General features: G+C 43.5%; 1 protein-coding gene across 1 annotated transcript in view; it reads left to right on the top strand.

Moving 5' to 3' along the window:
* The first annotated feature begins 6,040 nt into the window (after positions 1-6,040).
* LOC124803076 (protein dachsous-like) overlaps positions 6,041-23,894 on the top strand; it is a 234,717-nt gene continuing 216,863 nt past the window's right edge. The window contains exon 1 of the mRNA XM_047264205.1: positions 6,041-6,362. The gene's annotated coding sequence lies outside the window, so the exon portion shown is untranslated. The remainder of the gene's footprint in view (positions 6,363-23,894) is intronic.

Consider the following 23,894-nt stretch of genomic DNA (forward strand, 5'->3'; position numbering starts at 1 on the left):
TACTGACGGCCTTGGGAGAGCCAGTCCTGACAAAACTCTACCATCTGGTGAGCAAGATGTATGAGACAGGCGAAATACCCTCAAGCCTTCAAGAAGAATATAATAATTCCAATCCCGAAGAAAGCAGGTGTTGACAGATGTGAAAATTACCGAACTATCAGTTTAGTAAGTCACAGCTGCAAAATACTAACACGAATTCTTTACAGACGAATGGAAAAACTGATAGAAGCCGACCTCGGGGAAGATCTGTTTGGATTCCGTAGAAATGTTGGAACATGTGAGGCAATACTGATCTTACGACTTATCTTAGAAGAAAGACTAAGGAAAGGCAATCCTACGTTTCTAGCATTCGTAGACTTAGAGAAAGCTTTTGACAATATTGACTGGAATACTCTCTTTCAAATTCTAAAGGTGGCAGGGGTAAAATACAGGGAGCGAAAGGCTATTTACAATTTGTGCAGAAACCAGATTGCAGTTATAAGAGTCGAGGGGCATGAAAGGTAAGCAGTGGTTGTGAAGGGAGTGAGGCAGGGTTGTAGCCTCTCCCCGATGTTATTCAATCTGTATATTGAGCAAACAGTAAAGGAAACAAAAGAAAAATTCGGAGTAGGTATTAAAATCCATGGAGAAGAAATAAAAACTTTGAGGTTCGCCGATGACATTGTAATTCTATCAGAGACAGCAAAGGAATTGGAAGAGCAGTTGAACGGAATGGACAGTGTCTTGAAACGAGGACATAAGGTGAACATCAACAAAAGCAAAGCGAGGATAATGGAATGTGGTCGAATTAAGTCGGGTGATGCTGAGGGAATTAGATTAGGAAACGAGACACTTAAAGTAGTAAACGGGTTTTGCTATTTGGGGAGCAAAATAACTGATGATGGTCGAAGTAGAGAAGATATTAAATGTAGACTGGCAATGGCAAGGAAAGCGTTTCTGAAGAAGAGAAATTTGTTAACATCGAGTATAGATTTAAGTGTCAGGAAGTCGTTTCTGAAAGTATTTGTGTGGAGTGTAGCCATGTATGGAAGTGAAACATGGACGATAAATAGTTTGGACAAGAAGAGAATAGAAGCTTTCGAAATGTGGTGCTACAGAAGAATGCTGAAGGTTAGATGGGTAGATCACATAACTAATGAGGAGGTATTGAATAGAATTGCGGAGAAGAGGAGTATGTGGCACAACTTGACAAAAAGAAGGGACCGGTTAGTAGGACATGTTCTGAGGCATCAAGGGATCACAAATTTAGCATTGGAGGGCAGCGTGGAGGGTAAAAATCGTAGCCGGAGACCAAGAGATGAATACACTAAGCACATCAGAAGGATGTGGGTTGCAGTAAGTACTGGGAGATGAAGAAGCTTGCACAGGATAGGGTAGCATGGAGAGCTGCATCAAACCAGTCTCAGGACTGAAGACCACAACAACATACAAGTACTTACTTTACTTTTTTAATATGAATATAACTGTCAATTTTTTGATTCAACAATATCAAATTCGTCGACATAAGATTAAATCTAGGGTATCGAACGAGTTATGGAATAAAGCCAGAAAACTGCCAGATAAAATATGTTCTCATTCCCATAATATTAACATGAAACAAAAATCAAAATTAGGCAAAAGCAAAAACGTCAGCATGATTCAGAAAATGCCACATTAAATCTTCTCGCTATGAGGAAACATGGAAGAAACATTTAAAAAAGGCTCATTGAACTTAGATGAGATTTACGCAAATGTGTTTGCTCATAAAACTTCACATTTGATCACGTTAATGTATTTATGGCATGACTTTCATGCTGTGTAATTTTTATTGTGAGTGGCGTAACTGAAGTCGAACAAAATGTGTTTTGCAAGCTACATATTTTGTTAGTTAGGGAAAATGCACTCCAGTGTCAGTATACGACACGATGAATGTAGGAAACCTCCCAAAACCATCCTCACGGTAGAATCGACTTTTAGCAGCCCAGGAGTGAAACACGGTCAGCTCATGTCTCCAGTTTGTCACATCATTGTGCAGCTGTGCCAAGTGGAATGCAGAATTCGTAGCTCTGCGACTGTATGTGGTGCTTTGTTACACTCATAGATGTTGAGAATGTCCCATTCCAGCCGGCCAGTGTGGCCGAGCGGTTCTAGGCGCTTCAGTCTGGAACCGCGCGACCGCTACGGTCGCAGGTTCGAATCCTGCCTCGGGCATGGATGTGTGTGATGTCCTTAGGGTAGTTAGGTTTAAGTAGTTCTAAGTTCTAGGGGACTGATGACCTCAGATGTTAAGTCCCATAGTGCTCAGAGCCATTTGAACCATTTGTCCCATTCCTGAAGAGGAAATCTCTTCGACCTCGAAATTTCACTTTTTTTCCCCCCCTTCTAGCGCAAAAACAGTATTTTCTTTTTCGTGTTACATATTTGGGATTAAGTACAGATGTGCAAACAACTAGAGTTTAGCATGGCTGGTTTCTTAATAGGGCGCTACAAGAGCTCAGCCGTGTAAAACTGACTGAAGAATCCGGAGCTATCATGGACTTTTCTTGTCCACCGACAAACGTTAACTGCTGTTTTGATTCCACTATGGAGCAGTGATGTGGGAGGGTTGACTGACGCGTATGTTACTGCAATGTTTATGATGCGTTGGGAGATGGTAACGGAATCCCTGCGCTGTGGTGTTGGACTGGCTTCTTTCTGCAGCTTGGTAAGGGCTGACAGAAGAAGCGACAAAAGAAAACTGAAGACACTATTTCGGCACTCTTCTGTAAAGACGCAGAACCAACCCTACTGCAGAACAGCGATGAAACCGCAGCCGCACCACGGAATCAGCATAATTTCTCTTTAACAGACTGTCAGCCAAGAAAAAGCCAAGATCTAAAGTGATTGCTAAGCTGTCGCAGTCGGCAGTGATAAATCTGTAGTTTAATGTAGTAGTAGAGGATGACTGTTAGAAATTCGACAGAAAACTTGCATCCAGATTCCAGGAGGGGGCAAGTGCCGCCTCTTGCGTCTCCTTGCGAACGCCTATCGCCGTGCACGTGCTCGTGCGACAGGAATCGTCGACTCTTCGAGGCCTTTTTATGGGTACCGAAGGCGAAGTAATCGCATGGGGAAAGATCAGGACTACAGGTCGGCTGCTCGAGTGCCTCCCACTCGAATTGGCGTCACTTCTGCGTTACGACATTTACGGTATGGGGACGTCGGTTATCATGTCGCACCATTCAAAACGGTGGTCTTCGATAGACACGCTGCCCCGTATACATTCTTCATTCTCCGTGGATGTGTACCGGTGTTTGTCCTTCGGCAGCGAAGAAAAGAATAACAGGACGCATTTGGTAATAATGTCGCCGTTGTTCACGTTTCCTCGTTTGCCGTACGTACGCCGGAAAGACGCGAATACTACACCAATCGCTTACCTAAGTGTCGGAACTTACATGCCCTCGTCGAAGTCACGCTACGTTTCATATACGCTGCAGCAACGCCTCAAAAGGTTCCCGTTTGGATAGCGCCTTATGAACACTCTACCACATTTAAGCAGTGTTCGAGTTGTATGATTGCTATTTTCTTTTTGAGATGTTGTTAGTGTGGATGAAGAAGCTTTATGTGTATTAAGAAAAAGATGACGTATTCTACTGATCTCCAAGTTATTCGTTTCTTTCTTTTAATTGAAGTGAAACACATTTAATCTTTATTAGATGAATCAGGAAAATCGAGTGGATTGGGGGCAACCCCATATAGCTGTAGCACTGATTGTTTTGTAACCTGCTATACTTATTCTCCCTTTTAAGCCGCAAATGCTCTCGTACATAATAAATGGCTGATGATAAAGCAATTGCTAAATCTATGTGTAGGAATAAGAATGTGTCTTTACTCACTCATTTTGCTAGCCATTCTAAGTATCGGAAACGTTGGAATGCAATAACCTTCCAGCAGTGATCTCTTGCATTATTTCCATAATGCACGTGCACTATGTGAGTGTAGTAAAACAGTTTCGAATCCATTACTTGGGGCGCATAAAATTTATAAAATTCTTGCAAGATTAGGTACACTGTCTTATTGAAAGTCAGTGACAGCCTTGAAAAACCCTTTTCCTACAGACCTGTGTCATCTACCCCGTTTGTAGTGCATATCTAGCTTATTTACAACAGTAGTTATTTTTTACTAATTTTCTCTTTGAGAGGACTTTCTCTCGCAATCAATATCATATTAACGTAAATTTTAATGTTATTTTTGCAAACGCTCGTTGCCAGTTTGTGCAAAGGCCTCGTCGCTACTGCTGTGAAGGCCGACGTCCCACGGTAGGCCGAATTTGTGAGTTCGAGAAAGGGCTTGTTGTGCAGTACACCGCCAATACAATTTCTCCGTGCCACTCTTACATAGCTATGCCTCAGGGTCATCAGGTAACAGGATAGGAGAGCGAAGGTTCTACTACACTCTAACAAATTAGTAAGAAAGTCACACAAATGAGCTAAAAAAGTTTACTTATCTTTGCGACTTCTTGAATACACCGCACACTGCAACACTGCTTGTAATATAACACAAAAGGCTCTCAATCGATAAGAGCAAGTAATAGTATGTAAACCCCACACTACATAGCAAATGCAATTTACAACAACTGCCTGTTCACTTCTAAGAGTTCACTAAATGACGTTCCTCGTCTAAGTCAGCCCTGGACGATGATCTATAACCAAGTGGGCTAGAGATGCTCTTCTATCTCCCTAGTAGACTTCTGTCAGTTGTCATCCGGTCATTGGCGGATTACACTCGGCCGGCAACTGGCCGAGACAAAGTCGATATCTTGATCCTCAGCGCCGGCCGTGCCGCTGGTGGAAGTCGCGCAAATGGCGAGTCTCAGTGGGACTGGGGCGAGCTCGCATCTTTGCGCCTGTGGCGCTTTTTCCCTAACCGTGTCCTGTTTGGATGACACAGCAATTATAATTGCTGTTTATGAGTTAGCCACTGTATACTGTTATGCAGTTAACTGTAGCCTTCAGTTCGAATAATGAGAGTGAAGTTACGTTTAGATTGTGAGAGTCTTTGCGGGTCTGTTCAGTTAGCGTGTTATTATGTAACATATTCAAGTACGTATAGTAGTGTGTTGGAATCAGTCTGATTTACAATTTAGTTTTCTGGTATTTTATTATCTCCCATTTTACTTTCTTTTGGAACTGATCATCCAATGAAGACTTGCTAATAAGTCTAAACCAGTAGTTCCAAAACTTTATCTCTGACAGAATTCTCTGAGGATCCTGGTACCATGTTTATTTCGAAGGTTTATATATATATATTTTTTTAAATCTGAGAGAAACATTTTTTTCAGTGAGTGGTTCAGTTTTAAATCATAACCAATAATACTGGTGTTCTGCGGAACCCTGGTCCAAACCGATAATGATGCAATTTCTGTGATCTGGGGCTGAAATATAGAATTTTAAAATTTTTTGAACGTCACTTGTAAAATATCTTTTTTCTCCTCTTTACGAATTTTCTGACATCCACAAGGAAATCAAAAAATCGTAATCGTGCACTGCACGAAAAAAGCGAAAGTACTGATAACGTTAGTCGATCAACCTGAGGAAATTTGAACAGCTGTTTGTAGACGCCTTTCGTGTAAAACAGATGACGCTCGGGAACCGACGTTCGGTACGGTTGGCAAAATCGAGTCAGTTTGTGATACATAAACATACGAAAAAAGGGGTCCGAACTTAGGTCTCGTCTTTCGGAAGTCGCGTGGCTCGCAAACGTGTCGATTGAGACGCGTCAAAAGCCGGAGACACGCAGCGTGCAGGGCAACAGGTGTCGGCGCAGTTCAAACGGTGGCGCGCCGCCCCCACCACGCGGCCCGCGCGGCGGCGGCCATCTTGGCGGCGCGCCGAGAGTCGAGTTTCCCGTTTCCGAGCGGCTCCTCCGGAGCCCCCGCCGGGGAACCTGTTGTGGCGGCGGCGGCGCGACCGGCCGGCCAGTCTCTCGCCGTCCAGTCAGTGGCAAGGTGGCTGCAGACCGCGACGGGCGTCACGCCGCGAGTTCCCGGGCACCGCCACGCGCTCGCCGTCGCCGCACTCGCCTTTCGCCCTTCCCCGTCGGTCGGCACGGCGCGGCGTTCGCTCCCACCTCTCGGTCCGCACCCGGGCGCCCCCGGACGATGGAGCGGCGTCGGAAGCGCCGCGACGGCCTGCGTGCAGCACGTGTGAGGGCGACGAGTGTGACGGCGCTGTGCTGAGCCGAGCCGTGCCTCCTGTGTGTGCCGTGCGCGAGTGACCGCCTCCTCCGGCTTGTACAGTGGATTACTCCGTTCTGGTGAACAGTGGATTCGTACGAGTGGCTTTTTTCAGTGTTTTACTTGCAGTGCTTAAACGGCCTCAGGATATTGGAAGGAAACACTGCAGGTACGTCCCCTGTTCTATGAGATTGGGTGCGACTGGTAACTCAAAATTTGTCGCCGACACACCTTTCTACATTCGTGAAGTGCTTTACAAACGCTCGAGTACGTCACAAAGATTAGTAGGAGAAACTGGGCAGTGTGTTCGTCGTAGCTGATCGGAAAGGAAAGGACTCTGTGTCACTACTCTCAGAGCTTCTCGATAGCACGGTCTTCGGTGTTGTTGTGGCGCGGTGACCGCAGTGCTGGCGCGTTGTACTCGTGCGGTTTAAAACGGCCCGTCGAATAAGGCAGTGAGACGGTGTGGGTGCGCACGTGGCCCCAGTGACGTCGGTCCGCGCCAGGCAAATTCGGCAGGCCGGTCGCGGATCCGGGCAGCAGCGAAATTCCTGGCCGACGCGTTTCTTTGGTTCGCAGCTCGCCGTGCTCCCTTTTTTCCCCTTTTCGCATGCCTCCTCCGTCAGGCAGGCCGGCGGCCAGGGGCGGCCAAGGTTGCCGCGCCGGCCCGGTCGCCAGATGCACGACCTCCCTTCCGGCGCTGCTGCACCGCCGAGATGAAAATAATGGCAGCCACCGCCGCGGGCTGCGCTCGTGAGCCACTGACCCGATTGCTTTACCCTGTGCTACGAATTTACCCTCTAATGCGGCGCCTCTTACTGTCAAAATCGGACACGTTTCGTGAACTGCAGTTCTTACTTAACAAGTGTGCACTTCCTTCTGCGAACACGGTAGTCTGCGCTGTCGAACGTGAACTACGAAGACTAATAAAAGATAAAATCATTGTTCGATCTATTTTCGTCAGTCTGCCACCCACACGCAATAGGACTACTGGATCAGGCAGAGAAAATACAGAACACCGGTTTGTTTTGTAAGGACGAGAGACACATAGATGTTCACCAGACTGCACTGGCTGACCCTAAAAGAGGGGGATATCGTTGAAATTCTGAAAACACCCGGATCGAGTAGTGTCAAGCAACTTGCAATACCTCGCACAGTTTCTGTTGTGGTCCTCAGTCCGAGTACTGGTTTGATGTAGCTCTTCACTTTATTGTATCCTTTGCGAGCCTCATCATCTCTGCACAATTATTGCAACCTACAACCATTTTCACCTGCGTACTGTTGTCAAGTCTTCGTTTCCTCCGACAGATCTTACCGCCTTAATTCCTTCCATTACCGAACTGACGAACCCTCGATACCTCAGCATGTGTCCTATCAAATGAATCCTTCTTTTAATCAAGTTGTAGCATAAGTGTCTTTTTCCCCAGTTCTGTTCGGTACCTCATCATTAGCTAACTGGCGTACCCGTCCAATATTCGACATTCTCCTGTAGTATCACATTTCAAAAGATCTTTTCTCTTTTTGGGCGAACTGTCTAACGTCTGCATTTCACTTCCAAACAGTGCTACCCGTTGCAGGTGTTTTGCGAAACGTCCGCAACGGAAAAATGATAGAAATTGGAGCTTACAGCAGGGGTTAACTACGGTAGTTTTCTGAACGCACCATTCGCACGATCTGGAAAAATCCTCCGCCTTACGCCCTAACTATTTTAGTTGAGTATACAGGTACACACGTATACGTATTGGTTTAACAATATTTCTGCTACACTGCCACTTGTCAGCAAAGTTGCTTTTGTGACCACACACCACAACAGTTCTTCCACCGCACCACTGGAGAAAAAAAAACTGGAAGACGTGGGAGGGAAGGAGGGGAGACGACAGTGCTGCCTGTAGTACCGTCTGCCACTCTCCTTGCTGCTGCTTGTGTCGAGTATGTGGGTACACGGAGGGTAAACTATTCTTCCTACGACAGATGCCTTTGTGACCACGGCAGTCCGTAAAGGATCGTGAGTGTCAGTCGATACCGAATGTCTCGACCCGGAAAACAGGACCGACGTTGCGGGCGAGTGCGAGCGCGACCTCGCGCCGTGACGGAGGGAGGCGCTAGGTGCCGCTGGGCGCGAGTTCGCCGGCCGCCGCGCCTGCGACATCGAAGCAGTGACCTCCGCTCCGCGTAAAAAGACAGCCGCAACGCTGGCTGGCGCTTGACCCCGCTGCCGAGCGCGCCCGCTTGCCTACACACGCGCTCGCCGCGCCGCGCCGCGGCAGCACGCGCTCAATGGAAGGCTGCTGCCTGTCTTCTGCACGCCGCGGCCGAGCTGCGCGTTTCTCGGACGGCCCCACCCGCGCCCGTTGCACAAGACTCGTTCGCCCGCTCGCGTTCCAGCGCAGGTCGGCCGCCGCCAGCGCGCGCTCTCGCCGTGTCTCAGCCTCCACGCCGAACACCGGTAGCTCAGCGCCAGAGGTGACGACGAAGCGGCACCCAAATCCACCCGTTTGTACCTCGTCGCGTGTACTAATGCTTCATGTTCCATCTGTCTCTATAACATGTGCTTATAGAGACAGCCGATGACATTCTGGGAGCGAGGGTAATGAAATGCTGTCAGAATACGAGGGGATTTCAAAAAGCGAGCTGTACATTATTATCGCAGGCCGAGTAACTTTTTTTGAATGCTGCACTACACTTCAAAGTGACACAGATACGTGAAAGTACTTTTTAGCATACTCACCAAGTTTCTGTAATCGACGGTCGAAACGTACTACCAGTCGTTCAGTTCCTCGACGACAGAAATGCGTCCCTCGGTCACTGAGCCATTCGGGATCCGCTGTCTGAAAGTCCGAAAGTCGAAAATCTGCGAGTGCTGCGACTCACTTCCTCGATTGCCTGAACATTGTACTCTATGGTCGATGGGCTCCCTTCCCGATCAGCATTACCGACGTCTGTCGGGCTTCGTCAAATTGTTGGCACCGTTTCGTTACGACTGGGCGCGACATCGCATGTGGTCCACGTACCGTCAGAATAGCGCCGTGAATCTCCGCGCAATTTAGACGTTTGACCCACAAGAATCGAACTGTCCCGCGGACTTCAACTTGGGAGTACGTTTCCAGTTGCCGCGCTTTCTCACCCGCACGCTGCAATGCACCTGTCATCCGTACCGCCGCAGAACTGTGTCTGCAGGAAACCCAGAGCATGTACTGCCCTCTGTCAACGCGTCACTCTTGTTGCGCAATGGTCTCAGCATGGGAGGACCTACGTAACTTACTTTGAAATCCCTAGGAAATCAGGCGTTGCTGACGAAATTAGATTAGGGAATGAGACACTAGACGTTGTGAATGTGTTTTTGTTATTTTTGCAGCATAATAATTTAGAGTGGCCGAAGTACGGAGGATATAAAACGCATACTGACTATAGCACGAAAAGCATTTCTGACAAGAGAAATTCGCTGACGTCTGATATAAATTTAAATGTTAGAACGTCTTTCGTAAAGATATTTATTTTCATTGTAGCTTTGTATGGAACAGGAACGTGGAGGATAAACAGTTCGTATAAGAAGACAATATATCCAGAGTGTAGAGCTACAGAAGAATGTTATAAAATTATATGAGTAGATCGAATAATTACTAAGGAGGTACTGAACCGAATCGGGGGTTGGGTTGATTGGGGGGGGGAGGAGACCAAACTGCGAGGTCATCGGTCTCATCGGATTAGGGAGGGATGGGGAAGGAAGTCGGCCGTGCCCTTTCAAAAGGAACCATCCCGGCGTTTGCCTGAAGCGATTTAGGGAAATCACGGAAAACCTAAATCAGGATGGCCGGACGCGGTATTGAACCGTCGCCCTCCCGAATGCGAGCCGAATCGGGGAAAAAGAGGAGGAGGAGATTAGTGTTTAACGTCCCGTCGACAACGAGGTCATTAGAGACGGAGCGCAAGCCCGGGTGAGGGAAGGATGGGGAAGGAAATCGGCCGTGCCCTTTCAAAGGAACCATCCCGGCATTTGCCTGAAGCGATTTAGGGAAATCACGGAAAACCTAAATCAGGATGACCGGAGACGGGATTGAACCGTCGTCCGCCCGAATGCGAGTCCAGTGTGCTAACCACTGCGCCACCTCGCTCGGTGGGGAAAAAGAATTTATGGCACAACTAAAAGAAGGGATCGGTACATACGACGCCTTCTTAGACATCAAGGGTTCGTCAGTTTGGTAATGTAAGGAAGTGCGGAGGGTAAAAATTGTAGAGGGTAATCGAGATAGGCCGGTTTAAAAAAGACAGCTGCACTCAAATGAAGAGTACTGCACATTGTAAACTAGCGTGAAGAGATGCGTCAAATCAGTCTTCGAACTAAAGACCACAACAATAGACACAGCGTGGGGCAACTGGTTCCGTTCCGCAATAGATTCGAGGTGGCAAGACTTTTCCGGCACCTGATGGCAGCCTATTACAAGCTTGGTGACTAACATCTGGAGCACGTTACATCGCTTGAATATTCAGTGGTAATACTAACAAGCGATTCGGAATGAGGCGAACACATGAAACCAGTGGCTTTTGTTTTCCAAACGTTGTGAGAAAGTACACTGCATCTGTTAAGAAAGTTGCACCGAGGTCTAGTGCTAACAATGCCATGATATGCACTTCGCACTGGTTTGCAGGGTATGTTTGTAGATTTAGAATTATAGAGCATTCCTGCAGCCTTTGGAGACCTTGTCAGGGAGTCACGGCAGCAGACATCGAATGCTTTCGGAGACGGACTGCCTGGACCGTGACGGGTCGGCACAGCCCATACGCAAGAGTAAGAGACGCTGAGGGGAAACTGAGCGAGAATCTGCGGGAGATAGGAAACGACTTTCTCGCCTGTTGTATACATTTAGAGAAACAGTATTCGAGCAAGTCTGTGCCACAGTTCTGCTGCCAGCAATGCATGTCTCGCCTAGGGATCGTGAGAATGACATGAGAGTTATCAGGCCCGCACAGAGGCGTGAAGACATTTTTCCCTCATTTACTACGCCGTTACAATACAGCAGAGAATCGGTGATATTAACGAAGTACTCTCCATGGTGAACTGCCTCGCGGAATATGTTTTCAGATTTACGCAAACACACAAATGTTCTTCGATAGTGTTTCCGCCAAAAACTGTTTTTGGCAAGATAATCAGTGTTCTTAGCATTTGGTGTTAAAGCTATGCTGATGGCAGAGGATCCTATACTGATTAATTTGAGATAAAGACCTAACAGCTGGAAATAAACACTTAATTTTCTATTAACATGAACAATATATATCTTATAATGCACGTTCTCAAGTATCCCTGTTTGTTGTACACTGAGACTGCTAAGACTCTATTATCTAGTTACTCTTCAGCCTCTAACTAGAGACGTCATGCAACAATTAAGGGAAAAAAATGCTGTCGTGGATACTGAACAGAAGACTGGTTAATGTTCTCGAGGTCAGCACCACAATCGTTGATACAGCAACGCAAGCAGCTTACGGACACGTGCCTCAAACGCACTGCTCATTCGGGACATAATGCCAACTGAAATATTTTTTCCGACCATTCGTTTTTTCAGGACGGGTCCTATTTACAAGCAGGACTTTTAGGACATTTCCGGCTTTCTTCCTTTGCTGCATTACTGTACTCGTACTAACTTCACTAGCCGTCACATGCCGCTAAGAAATGCGCATCGTTCCACTAAGAAAAAAATTAAAATCTTCTGTTTCCTGCCATATAAAATAGCTGCACTTATAAACTGTCTTTAAAATCAGTATACACGTTCACGTGTTATTATTGCCGACTGAAGTATTAAGAATGTGTAACGGAAGATCGTCATGCTGTGTACTAGACATGCTCCGCCCAACGAGTTCTCTATTAATGTAGGGAGTTATGAAAAATTACAGTTCCTATGCCTCCGTAATCTCCCTGATCCCTCATATTTAATTCCTGTTGTAGCTACGCAAGATATACAACAGAGGCGGCCGAATTCTTACACAGTCTTGCTCCAATACCGGTTCTCTAAATTTACCCAACACGGTTACACGAAAACAGTTCTTCCTACAGAGAATCCACTTTAAATTCCCTGAGCGTCTCTGTTTCACTTACGTACCACCCATGCCGCCTTTTTGCGAGCGTAGAATAGCGTCTTGGAATTAATCGTCTTCGTTCAGTTCGACTTCATAACAACCTAACTGCTGGGACAATATCGGCCTTCTATGGCATTACCTTAATACATGTAACGCACTTTTCCGGTACCTTTTCAACAAATTATGGTATTCCATTCGCCTTATTTAACACTTACTTCACATTTTCACCGTATGCCATATCGATTCGTGGTGTCAACAGCTGATATTTAAAATATCTAATAAACTCTAGAACGGTACCACTAATGTCATAATCTGATGGTATTGAGTTCCTCCCTCCTGCAGTTGAATTGTGTCGCATTAAGACTCATTCTCCTAGCGACTATTGAGGACGTTCGACAAAAAGGAAGCCAGAAAAAATACTAATGATGTGTCTGTAGATGCTTAACAGTTTGTGGTGACGATGTACGAGTTCGGTTGTATAATTCATAGTTGAAACCAAATACAAAAATAAAAAAAATACACTTTTGTAATCTGTCGGATATTTTTCGTTGATTTTGTTGCTGTTAAACGTCACAGGTATATAATAATAAAGTCTGTTGGATAGCTGAATTGAGTGACTACCAAGAAGACCATTTCAAACAAATTTCTCAAGTAGTGACCGAGCGTTGGTGTAAAACGTTGCAACCATTCATCAGGGGGACCGTGTATTGATCGATACATAGACCAGCTATTGAAATGACTGACTAAACAGCGCCGGTCTGATGAAGACCGCTGCAGCAGTGCCCGAAACGTTAAAAAAATTTACAGCATGACATGATCATATGTCAAAAAGGAAACTAAAAACTTGAGAAAACCGTGCACATACTCATAATTAATGTTCACAAAATTGTCACCTCATGTTTTTTAAGTAGACATTCGTCTCTTGTTCAGCTGGTCAGTGGCATGAGAAATGCGGAGCCATTCGCTGTGTTTCTCTAGCTGTTCGTGATAAAATTCCAGAAATGAGAGATCATTTGTGCAACAAGATTTTGTAAAAGTGAGCTTAATTGTAGTTGTCAGGCGTGTCAGAAAGTAAAATTATTGATTAGTTACTGATAATAACTGCTACGATCCAAACCGCATGTTACAGGGGGTAAATTATTTCGTTAAATGCGCAGAAAATATAGTGTAGTAGCATATTAGGTCCGTCAGTCGGAGAGTAACCTTTGAAGCTTCAATTGTGGGCATACATTGCATCACGCAGAGACGCAAGAGGTTACTAGCGACAAAGACGAAAGCAGCTACAAGATCTTAGAGTTACACACAGTAGGTATTAGACTTCTGTTATCCTGATCGGCCGAAAATAACTGATCTGCAATGAGCCGTTGCAGAAGTGGTATTCAATAGTTCAGTCTAGCTGCCACGCTGCGTGGTTCTACCAATGGATAAGACACGTAGGGTCACCGTCCCGTGGACGATCCTGGTTAGAATTTTTACCAGAATGTCAACTAACGTAATATTCTTGCAGACTGGCTTAGTAGCAGTGTTAGAGGAAGATTATGAAGGACTCAGAAAAACAATCGAACGGGCAAGTGTTTTCCATAATGGAGCAGCTTGTAACTGTTTTCCATAGGGCTGTAGAAATTGCGTTAACATACCGTATTAGAGAAACTAGTAAACATCGAATATACTAATTTTTTGTTTATTAGATCTGTGAGTATGGTTTCCTTCAAATTTTATATAGAATATACTGTGTTAGTAAAACATACAGAACAACCGCTCGTGTAATATTGACTGACAACAGTTCCTGATTGAATCTGTTGTTGTGGTCTCGCCCAAATTTTGTATAGAACGTAAGTTTAGTTAGGGGACAGAATACAATATTTTTAAGATACTCTGAGAGTAATTATTGAGTTTTCCTAATTCTAAGTAATGTAACCGTGAGCAACAGAAAGAATTTTTCCACGCTGCAGAATTTTATAGCATCAATTTTCAACGTTTTCATTTCTACTAGAATTTCGATATTGGTAATATTCACTTCACGCTTTAAAATTTTCTTAAACTCGTTTTTGCTCGTACTCGTTACCAAAACAATATTTAAAAGTTAGTTTTGTTAGATGTTTCTGCAAGCAGTATAGTTCTACACCATAATGAATGTAGTGTTGCTCGATGTTTTTGAACGATTTTGGGTGATTAAGAGAAAATAAAATAGAATTTTCCTCAGAATAGTATAATCTATTTTTGATCGCTCTTGTTCGGAGTTTTTAAATATCCCTCCGACGTCCCCATCTTTAATATGCTGGGTTATTCAATCACTTTATTACACGTATTACTCTTGCACGTACGATAGGAACCTTACTGCAGGTTCGAGGATGGATCGTAGTCAAGGCCAGCTAATAGTTCAGCGAGAACCATAGAATTCCTAATGGACAACTCTATACTATTTATTGTAAACTTAAATCGACGCGCTTCGACAATTGTTCTAGACGAAACTGATACGTAAATTAAATAGATCATGTGTCTGTTTTAATAAATGTTCGACACTTACGATAATTTGCCGAAAACTGACATTTTGACACCGTTGCTGTGTACAAAGTACAGGTTGATTCTTGCTAAGAAGGAAACACCAATCAGTCACTATTTGGAAAGCTATTTATTTACAAAAATGGCGTCATTACCGGTTTCTAACCGAATAGTTCATCTTGAGGCTGCTGTTCACGTCCAGACACCAGTTGTTCGTTAGTTTCCGGCTCTTTATTGTGGTGAAAGTTCCTTGGGGTGGCGATACTCTACAGCAATAAACTGTCAGAAACGACCTGTTTAAACGTAATTATCTCTAATAACGACTGAACGCAATATAAACAAATCTTTGATATTGAGTTGTTTACTTACGTCGAAAACCCGCGCCACTGTGTTGCAGCGTTGTTCGCTTGTCTTTTACGAAATTGTGCAGAGTATATGAAGCACTTCGTAAAGCACCACTCGTACACGCTGAAAAGTTTTTGCCACTTGGGAAAATGTATACAAATACAGCTTTGGCCACAAACATACGGCTAATAACTACCGTCGCATACTCGGAAGCAGGGCTAAATGAGGACAAGCAATAATGTCAGCATTCACTAGACCATTGTTTTGGTCGTAGGCTACATTTAAGGTGCCAAGAACTACAAACTGAATTTATCGACATGTGAAATGTAAATTACAGTTTAAGGAAAATGTTCACTACTGAACAAGTTTTCTGCGTTGGCGGACACTACACGCTGTTACTTGGAGTTGACAGTTTCACTGCTCCTTGTTGTCTCTCCAGAAGTGTCCGCCCGCTGGCACAGCACGTTACCGAAAGCCGCCCCCTCACAGTTTTACGGCGTGCGCTTTTGAAATTGACCAGACGTAGCGACGAATGCGGAAAGGCACCTGGCCGGCTTGCAGCGGCGGCGGTCCACTTTCCCCGCATGCCACAGCGCGGCCGGTCCACGGCTGCCTTTGTGGTTCTCCTTCCCTCGCAGCGCCCTCTGCGGTGAGCTCCCCTCTTATCTGCCTCAGCCAGTCCTTTTCGAGATTAACAAGGATTCTGTCCCACTACTCGTGTTACGTCGACGAAAGCTTTTTTGAATCTCATATACCATTTTCTCTGCGTCCCTCTTCGTGAACGGCTTTATTAAAAAATTATTCCCACAAATTTGTTTGTTTCAATATTTGGCTTCCATTGCTTGCGTCTTCAAATGCAAGGACGCAACAATTGCTTCTTTACCGTACGTTGAGCTTTCAGTGTTTTACATACCAATACAGTAAGGGACTTCTGTTCAGTTGTTCGAATTTTAACGGGTTACGAGTCCAGTCATGATGTAATTTCACCAAGACAGTGTCCTTTTAAATGGAAACTACTAAGAAATAAGTATTCCTTTCCTAAAACTGCACAGACGACATGAAGACATTAAAGCAGTTAACTTCTAGATCTATATCGACGAATCAGTGAGAAGTGCCTGGCACGTGGTACTCTGTATTGTATTGTACGGTATCAAGTGAAACGTGGGCAGTGAACGTTTCAAACAAGAAAAGAACAGAAGTGTGGTCTTACGGAAGATTGCTGAAGATTAAGTGCATAGACGGGCTAAATAGTGAAGAGATACTGAAACGAATCGTGAAAAATCTACGTAGTGTCTGCCGTGAAACGTAGTTCTTGAAGTTTGTTAAGCAGCTTTCCGAGAGAGGTACATAATACGGTGAAATGTTCAAGTGTCTGCTGCCAGTTAAGGTTTATCAACATGCCAGATACGCTGTGTTGCAGTCAGACAAGCCTGTAACCATCTGCCCAACAGTTCGTCGTATCTGATCGATGCCTCCTGCTAATCCGGCGTAATAGTGGTCCCATACACTTGAGCGGGTCGTCCGAGTATTTTACCTGCACTCTCTTTTGTAGGCAAACTCCAGTTTCCCAGCATCCTACCAATAAATCGTAGTATGAAACTTGCTTCGCACAAAACTGAAGCCATATTGTCGGGCCACCTCGTATGCGGTATCCCAAATCTTTTTGTATTATTATCTGTCGGTGACATTAATCTTGTAGTCACAGTCACGTTCCGTGAAGTGCAGAACTTTGCATTTCTCTTGCACATACTGGTACCATACTGGACCCATTGGGGTGGTTTCTTCAGTATTCGGTCTTTTGAATTTTAACCAATTATTTACGTTTATTAGGTAGTTTTGTCAAAAAAATATTTTTTTTGTGGGAACTACTAAAAAATAGATGGTCCATTTCTATTGATGCACGAACGACATGGACATTGTTTTATGTTTCACGTCACTTATTTGTTTGTTTATTGTTATTCCGTTGGAATCTGCGTTAGTAACATATGATAATGAAATGTATCATAGCAAGTACAATTCTTGTCGAAAAAGTAAGATCAGAATAATAATAATAATTCTAGAATGAAAAATAAGAACAGGCGGTTCTGCCTCATTTTGAATTTATTTTTCTTTTGTTTTACTTAATTATTCAATCGAAATTTTTCAAAAATCTGTTGGTATAGTATGGTCAATTTTTTGCGTGTGATGCCTTCATCATTCATTACTGGGTTTGATCTTTAAAAAACTATTACTAAGTTGTTTAGCGAGGTGGCAGATTTAGATTACAGTGAAAAACTCGTGTTTGCTGTGAGTGTTTCTTCTCGTGTGGTGTAGGTGGCTGTCGTGAGAGCTACAACGTGTGACTGCCGGATTGTGTGATCGATATCAGGCAGCGCTGGCCACACACATAGAAGGCCTTGATTCGCGGGAGACTGTCACAGCAATGCTGCTAAGCTCCATGTGGCCGACACTCGATGAAAGACGCCCAGAATTCCGAGCAAAATTATCAGTGTGCAATTCGTGTTCTCCGGTCCACTGTAGCAACCAGAACAGAGCCAGATAGTCGGTTATTCGTCCCACGCTCAGCTCGCGAGTGAAAGGGTAAAAACATTAATTTGCCGCCCACAGTACACATAAAGATGATTCTGCAAAAATGTGTCCATTAAGTGCATTATTGGTCTCTCTACACCGAAAAATAATTGTTACTGGTGATTTGTGCAAGCGAAATTCTTCTCTCTGTGCCCGACAAAGAAGAATCGAGGAACAGAAATAGTTGCAACGATACGTTATAGCAAGCAAAGTACACTGTCTGTATAACCTAAAAAAAGTTCATGGCCATAAAACGAAAAAAAATACAGTATCAGTAGTTCCCACAGCTATTTCATATGCTTTCTTAGGCACAACGCTTCTACTCAAAGGAAAACTAGCCGCTCCTAATTTTTATAGACTGCAGAACTATTTATTGCTAGTCCGTGATCAGATTCCAGTAGAAAGTAGCATAAGGACGCTGTGTAAGGGCTCGGAAACACTAAACGCTCCTACACATTTTTACACAATAGGTCGCGTACTGCCGACAACAATACTAGCAATACCATTGTCTTAGGTCTCAGGCGTCTTACTATTTCGTGAATAAGCGGTCTAGATTTCTGTTTCAGAATCGTTTAATTAATCAAATCAGTGTAAACTGAGAACTCTGCTAGTACAGTAAGGCGAATCATCTGCTGGTTAAAAAAGTGCTGTACTGCGCTGTCTCAACTGCTCAAACGTGACAGTAAACTTAAGAGTCTCTCTTTGCTAAGTATTGTTGTACGTAGTATGTTACATATATGCATTATTTATATATCTGTAACAACAGTGATCTAAATGTCTGTGAAAGAATACTAAATAAGGCACTAGGAAGATTGTTCATTGTCGTGCGTTTACATACTTCAGATGTATCCTGCTTAATATATTAACTTCTACGTCAGTACAGAGAGACAACGTTGCGACGCCTGTAGATTCTCCGACTTCTTGCCGTTCCACGAAGACTTTTAATCATTGCATCATATTTTTCTCTTCAGCCTGTCAGCTGTTATATTATTTTGCAGTGAACACATCGTGGATAGTGGGGCGATCACTCTGTTGTAGAAATAATTCAAAAGCCAAGATCGCTTAAATACTGTTTACTTGGTAACCGGTTTCAACACACTAAAGGTGCCATCATCGGATCTGAATGTAGATTAACATTTACAAACCATTTGGATATAACGATACATGAGGCAGACCAGCTGATATAAAATCATTGTCACAAAAAATGTAAAACAACTGCTCTCATGGTCATTCTTGTCCATAAGATATGTAAAACGCAAGTGACAAGATAAAACTATTTGCTACATGACCGCTGCTCGACTGACAACGGTCCGCATCACACTCATTCTTGAAGGCTATGCATCTACTAACCTGTCACTAACACTTAGGGTTTAAAGTTGAAATTTTATGTTGCGGCTCTGCAGTTCAAAAAAAGTAACAAAATATCATTCGAATGCTGCTGAAATGTGATTTTTCCTTTGCTTATGGATCACTTCCTAACAAGTTTTTTTGGTGGTGAAAAAATAAAATAAAATTATATAAACAGTGTGAATCGATTATAGCCATTAGTTTTCTTCTTTACTCAGCATTCCACGCGTATAAAAATAGCAACAGAAACATTATTAAAGGGCAAATATAAATATTTTTCTGGTTGCTGCAGTGTATAGTAGTCACATGTACCAAAACATATCAGTTTGCATTTAGAATGGCTGGTGTAAAGATTTCCCGCAAGTGAATAACGACACTGCCCCGCTCCGAAAGTGAGTAACTGGAGAGCAGAAAATGTCAAAAGCACTGTAGTTGCTTGACCAAACGCAAAAGTGGCGGTCGAAAACTTCCATCAACAGCAACGCTACAAGGAAAGTGTTAAAAGCCGAAATAGCTGTTCATGGTCTGATGGGAACTGAATCGGGCAACAGGTATATGTGGTAAACAAAATACCTTTTTGTTCCTATTTTGTTTGAAATGTCGCCGAATGCGCCTCTTCGGCATAGATAAGCCGGGCCTTGAGAAATTATAATGTGTTAACATCTTCTGCTTCTAGACTATATACAACATTGCTAATTATTTTTATTGGCGTGCTCACTGGTCCTTTACGTATAAATAGTTACCAGACATTATATTATGTTTCACATCTCCCGTTTATTTATTTTTATCATGACTTCTCACTGCATACTAAAATAAATTAGACCGGAATATCAAAACATGTAACTATAAAATGAAAAAACTGAAACAGTAGTAATAATAATGAAAAAACATTTAAGAGTCACGAAGGTCCACTGAAATAGTCCCAAGAAAAAAATTCACCAAATGAATCGCTTTAATAAAATATGGGCTTTGAACGCTCAGTAGCAAAAATACCGACAATTTATGCTTAACAAGCATAAGGAAAAAGTGCGGTTTGTGTGTGGGAATTCCAGTTGTCCAGATACGATGACCTACACAGACATCTTTCATAATAATCATGTGTCAACTACGAATGATAATCTGTTTGAGTCATCAAGGGTTTTTGATGCTAAATAACCATTTCATTTCACTGAGAGGACTAACACTCTAGAAGACGCCTTTGGTCGTTGTTAAACCTGTACAGCGCTGTTATGTCTACAGTGTGAGTTCATCAATGTTGAAATACTCCAGATACTCAGTTCGTGAACACTTGTAGAAGTAAAACTCGCAGTTGCAGAAACAGAGACGAACTGTTGGAAACGAGTGGTGGTTTCCGTCTTGGGTGTGTACCACAGAATGTTGTGAGACAAGTACTTCCATGGAAAGCTGACATTAACGAAGAAAAGCATGTTCTGTTTACACAGTAAAATCACACGAGGGTCAGAAGTGCGGCAAAGACATACTTTTTTGTAGTCCCCTTCTATGTAGAAGGTCAGCAAAATATCCGTCTGCGGCTATCATAACCTTTTCATTGCATCCAAAACGTTGCATAACTATAGCCTAGGCTATGTCGACTTATATCTGCTTGTTGTTCATCGTATTCAAGTCTTGGCATCCATCCTCAATTTTAACGCCCCCAGCCCAGTTACTAGGTAACTAATTCCTTGATGCCGAATGATAGGCCCTATCAACCTATTTGCTCGTTTAATCGAGTGATCAGTAAGACGAACCCATTTTGCATCCCTGAAAACCCACTTTCCGCAACGTTTCCGGTGGATGAAATTGAAATCACCTTTTTTTTCGTTCAGGGCCACCAGTGTCCACCCACTGTTCTGCTTCAATTGTTATTTCGTTTCGGGCGTTACGCGGTAGACCCATGTGTCATCCACAGTAACAAATGTGCGGGTAAATCCAGATAAATTCTTCTCAGAACAGTTCAAACATAGCTGATAAATTTGTTTTCGCATTAGCTATCTGTTTGCATTCTACGAAGTCACCGCACACTTTGAATAAAACTTTCTCATCCATTCTTAATGTAAAGTGTAAGGCGTTCTACCAACAAGTCTATGGCGTCAGGTATTTCATACAACTCTAATCGTAACGTGCACTTTCTAGACGTTTTCCTCTGTGGACGTCCTTCATATGAATGATCTTTAAGAGAAGATAGTGAGATCTGAACTTGGCCGCCTATTTCTTAAAATTTGAAAATGAAGGAGCTGATTCGTTATAAAGCACACAAACAATTTATATGTTCGAGAGCACGGTATTCCAGTTTATCATTTTGGACGTAATACGTAAAATACGACCATATTGTAAATCTGTGCAAACAAACATATTCTGTAGATTAAGTTGACGTTGAACTAGGTTACTGTGAAGTAGGTACCAGTAAAATAAAAAGATTTCACTGATTCAGTGCTTAATCTTCCATTAGACATCACCGGGAAAATGAGTCAGGCAAGGTAGTTCTATGTCACCAAAAATATTCTCAGCAGTCAAGAAGAAGTTCTCAAATCCTAAGGCTGAGATGTCGAAGAAGAAATTCAAGTTAGCGGAGCGAATCTGAACCACTTCTGTTTTGCTGACGAGATGGTACTCTTTGTGTATACTTCCAGGTCATATTTCAACAACCTAAGCGAGTATTTAATAGAACAAGGTTGAAATTAGACCTGAAAGTCAGTTGTAATAACAATAAAAAACTTACAAGAATTCGTCGAAGTAAGTAAAGTGTAAATTAACAATGCTGGGAACCACGCGACTGCTGCGGTCGCAGGTTCGAGTCCTGCCTCGGGCATGGATGTGTGTGATGTCCTTAGGTTAGTTAGGTTTAAGTAGTTCTAAGTTCTAGGGGACTGATGACCACAGATGTTAAGTCCCATAGTGCTCAGAGCCATTTGAACCAGTTTTGAACAATGCTGTCACGGAACCAATTGATGATTTTTTTTAGGGCAATGGAAGACAACGATTAGATGGACAGCAAAAGAAATAAACGAAAGAGTAAATGTGCTGTGGAGTCCTTTTAGTTTTTCAAAAACAAGCTTCCGATGGATCTGAAAATAAGAGTTAACACTCGCTAATAGTGTCAGCAGTTGATAGCTGTACGTTAGGAATTACTATCAGAAACATCAAAACAAACAAATAGGCCAAGCAACAGATTGGAGTGGAAGACGTACTTCTGCTGCATGGGAAAGGTAGGGCAGGGGGAGGGGGGGGGGGGGGAGGGGCCAGGACTGTAGCCTGGAAAATGGATGACAGATGGACCAAGGAATTTCTTTGCTGGATTTCAAGAGATAAGAACAGACCGGTAACATAATATAAGGTAGGTTGATAGTATAGGATGTGTATAACAGAAGACCATAATGTATGGAAAAGTTGCAGAGGGCTTTACCAAGCTGTGAAAATCAAATTTATGATGGTGATGATGATGCTCCGAGGTATGTCGAAGCCAGGTTGAGTTCTTCTCGTGTTGTTCTTGTACGAAAGACGCGTAGTCGTGTGGAGCACTGGAATACATCTATCAGCAAGTGGCGCGCAGTTGTGAGCTTGGCTTGTACCGTATGACCGCGAGTCGCACTTGGATTCGTAGCTAGTGGGTACTGCTCGGAGTGTGCGGGTAATGGTCAAACCTATACCTAGGCTTAGTCCGGGGCACCACCGCCGTTCACGTCTTCCACATTTTCCCCAAGATCCTCTGCGTTACACAAGAGCTGCACTAAAATTCGTCCTCTCCAGCCCTCCGCCTCCCTCCCGCCCTTCCACGTCTACAAAACGGAGGTAAAAGCAAAACAAGAAGAAAAAGAAAGATTATTTTCGTCAGGAAATTTGGTGGTCGCTTTATGACAGTGACCGTAATGAGGCAGAGGATTCCCGCAATCTCGAAACGTATAGCTCTGTACAAAAACGCCTCGTCTCGTCGCACTGAAAACGAAAATGCTTTTTTTTATTTCGCGCATCTCGACCTCTTCCTCTGACGCATTACCCGCCACGCTCACCCCGCACTTGCAGTTGATGCTTATTGGGGTCGTGAATTTTCGATGCGGTCATTAGCCCGCGGACTTGCTTCTATACCCTTCCTCACTGCTTCTTTAATGTCGTACTTCGACAGGTTAGAACAGCTGCGGCAGAGTTACAAGCCGACGATGTTTAGCCCCTCGAGGCAAGAGGACAAAACCCTGCATTAGACTTATGGTGTGGCCGGAGACCAAAGCGAGTAAATTTTGTGTCAGAGCATGCCGTATTGTATGTCGCAAGTGTTCGAGTGTTATGTTCTCATATTCGTTTTCACACGACTTTTAACTTCAGCGATGCTTCGAATGTGTGACAAATTCCCAGCCGTGCCATCGTTCTCCTTCTTGATAAAACAATTTCGTCTAGCATTTTGATCAGTAGTGAATATGAACTTATAGTTTCCCGCACTAAATAGTTTTTACTGTTGTTTTTATTAAAGTTACTTTCGTTTTTTTAACGACAAGGGATTAAGCTGAACGATGGGTGAAGATGTTTGATTTTAGAACAGAAAGTTTAAGTGACATAAGTTCTGATTCTGTTTGTTTCCCGATAAATATTCTTTGATATAAACAAAAACAAAATAGTTTTTGACTGAATCCATTGATTCGAACTGAAAGTTTTGGCTCACAGAGAGATGTTTAAGTTACGACTTGGGAGAACACTCTCAAATAGAGCATGTATCAAACAGTATGTGCCTAAACCTCCGACTCTCCAATGAAGTTGCTTGTGTTTAAAGTGCTGTCGTGGCCAGCGCATGAAAGTGTGGATATTTCAAAATAAGGAAAAACGTCGTCCATGGAAAATACATAGCGTTCGGAAAATAGAAAGAAATTGTACGGACCGTGAT

Source organism: Schistocerca piceifrons, chromosome 6 (assembly GCF_021461385.2).
Source record: "Schistocerca piceifrons isolate TAMUIC-IGC-003096 chromosome 6, iqSchPice1.1, whole genome shotgun sequence".
In the NCBI taxonomy this organism is placed as follows: domain Eukaryota; kingdom Metazoa; phylum Arthropoda; class Insecta; order Orthoptera; family Acrididae; genus Schistocerca; species Schistocerca piceifrons.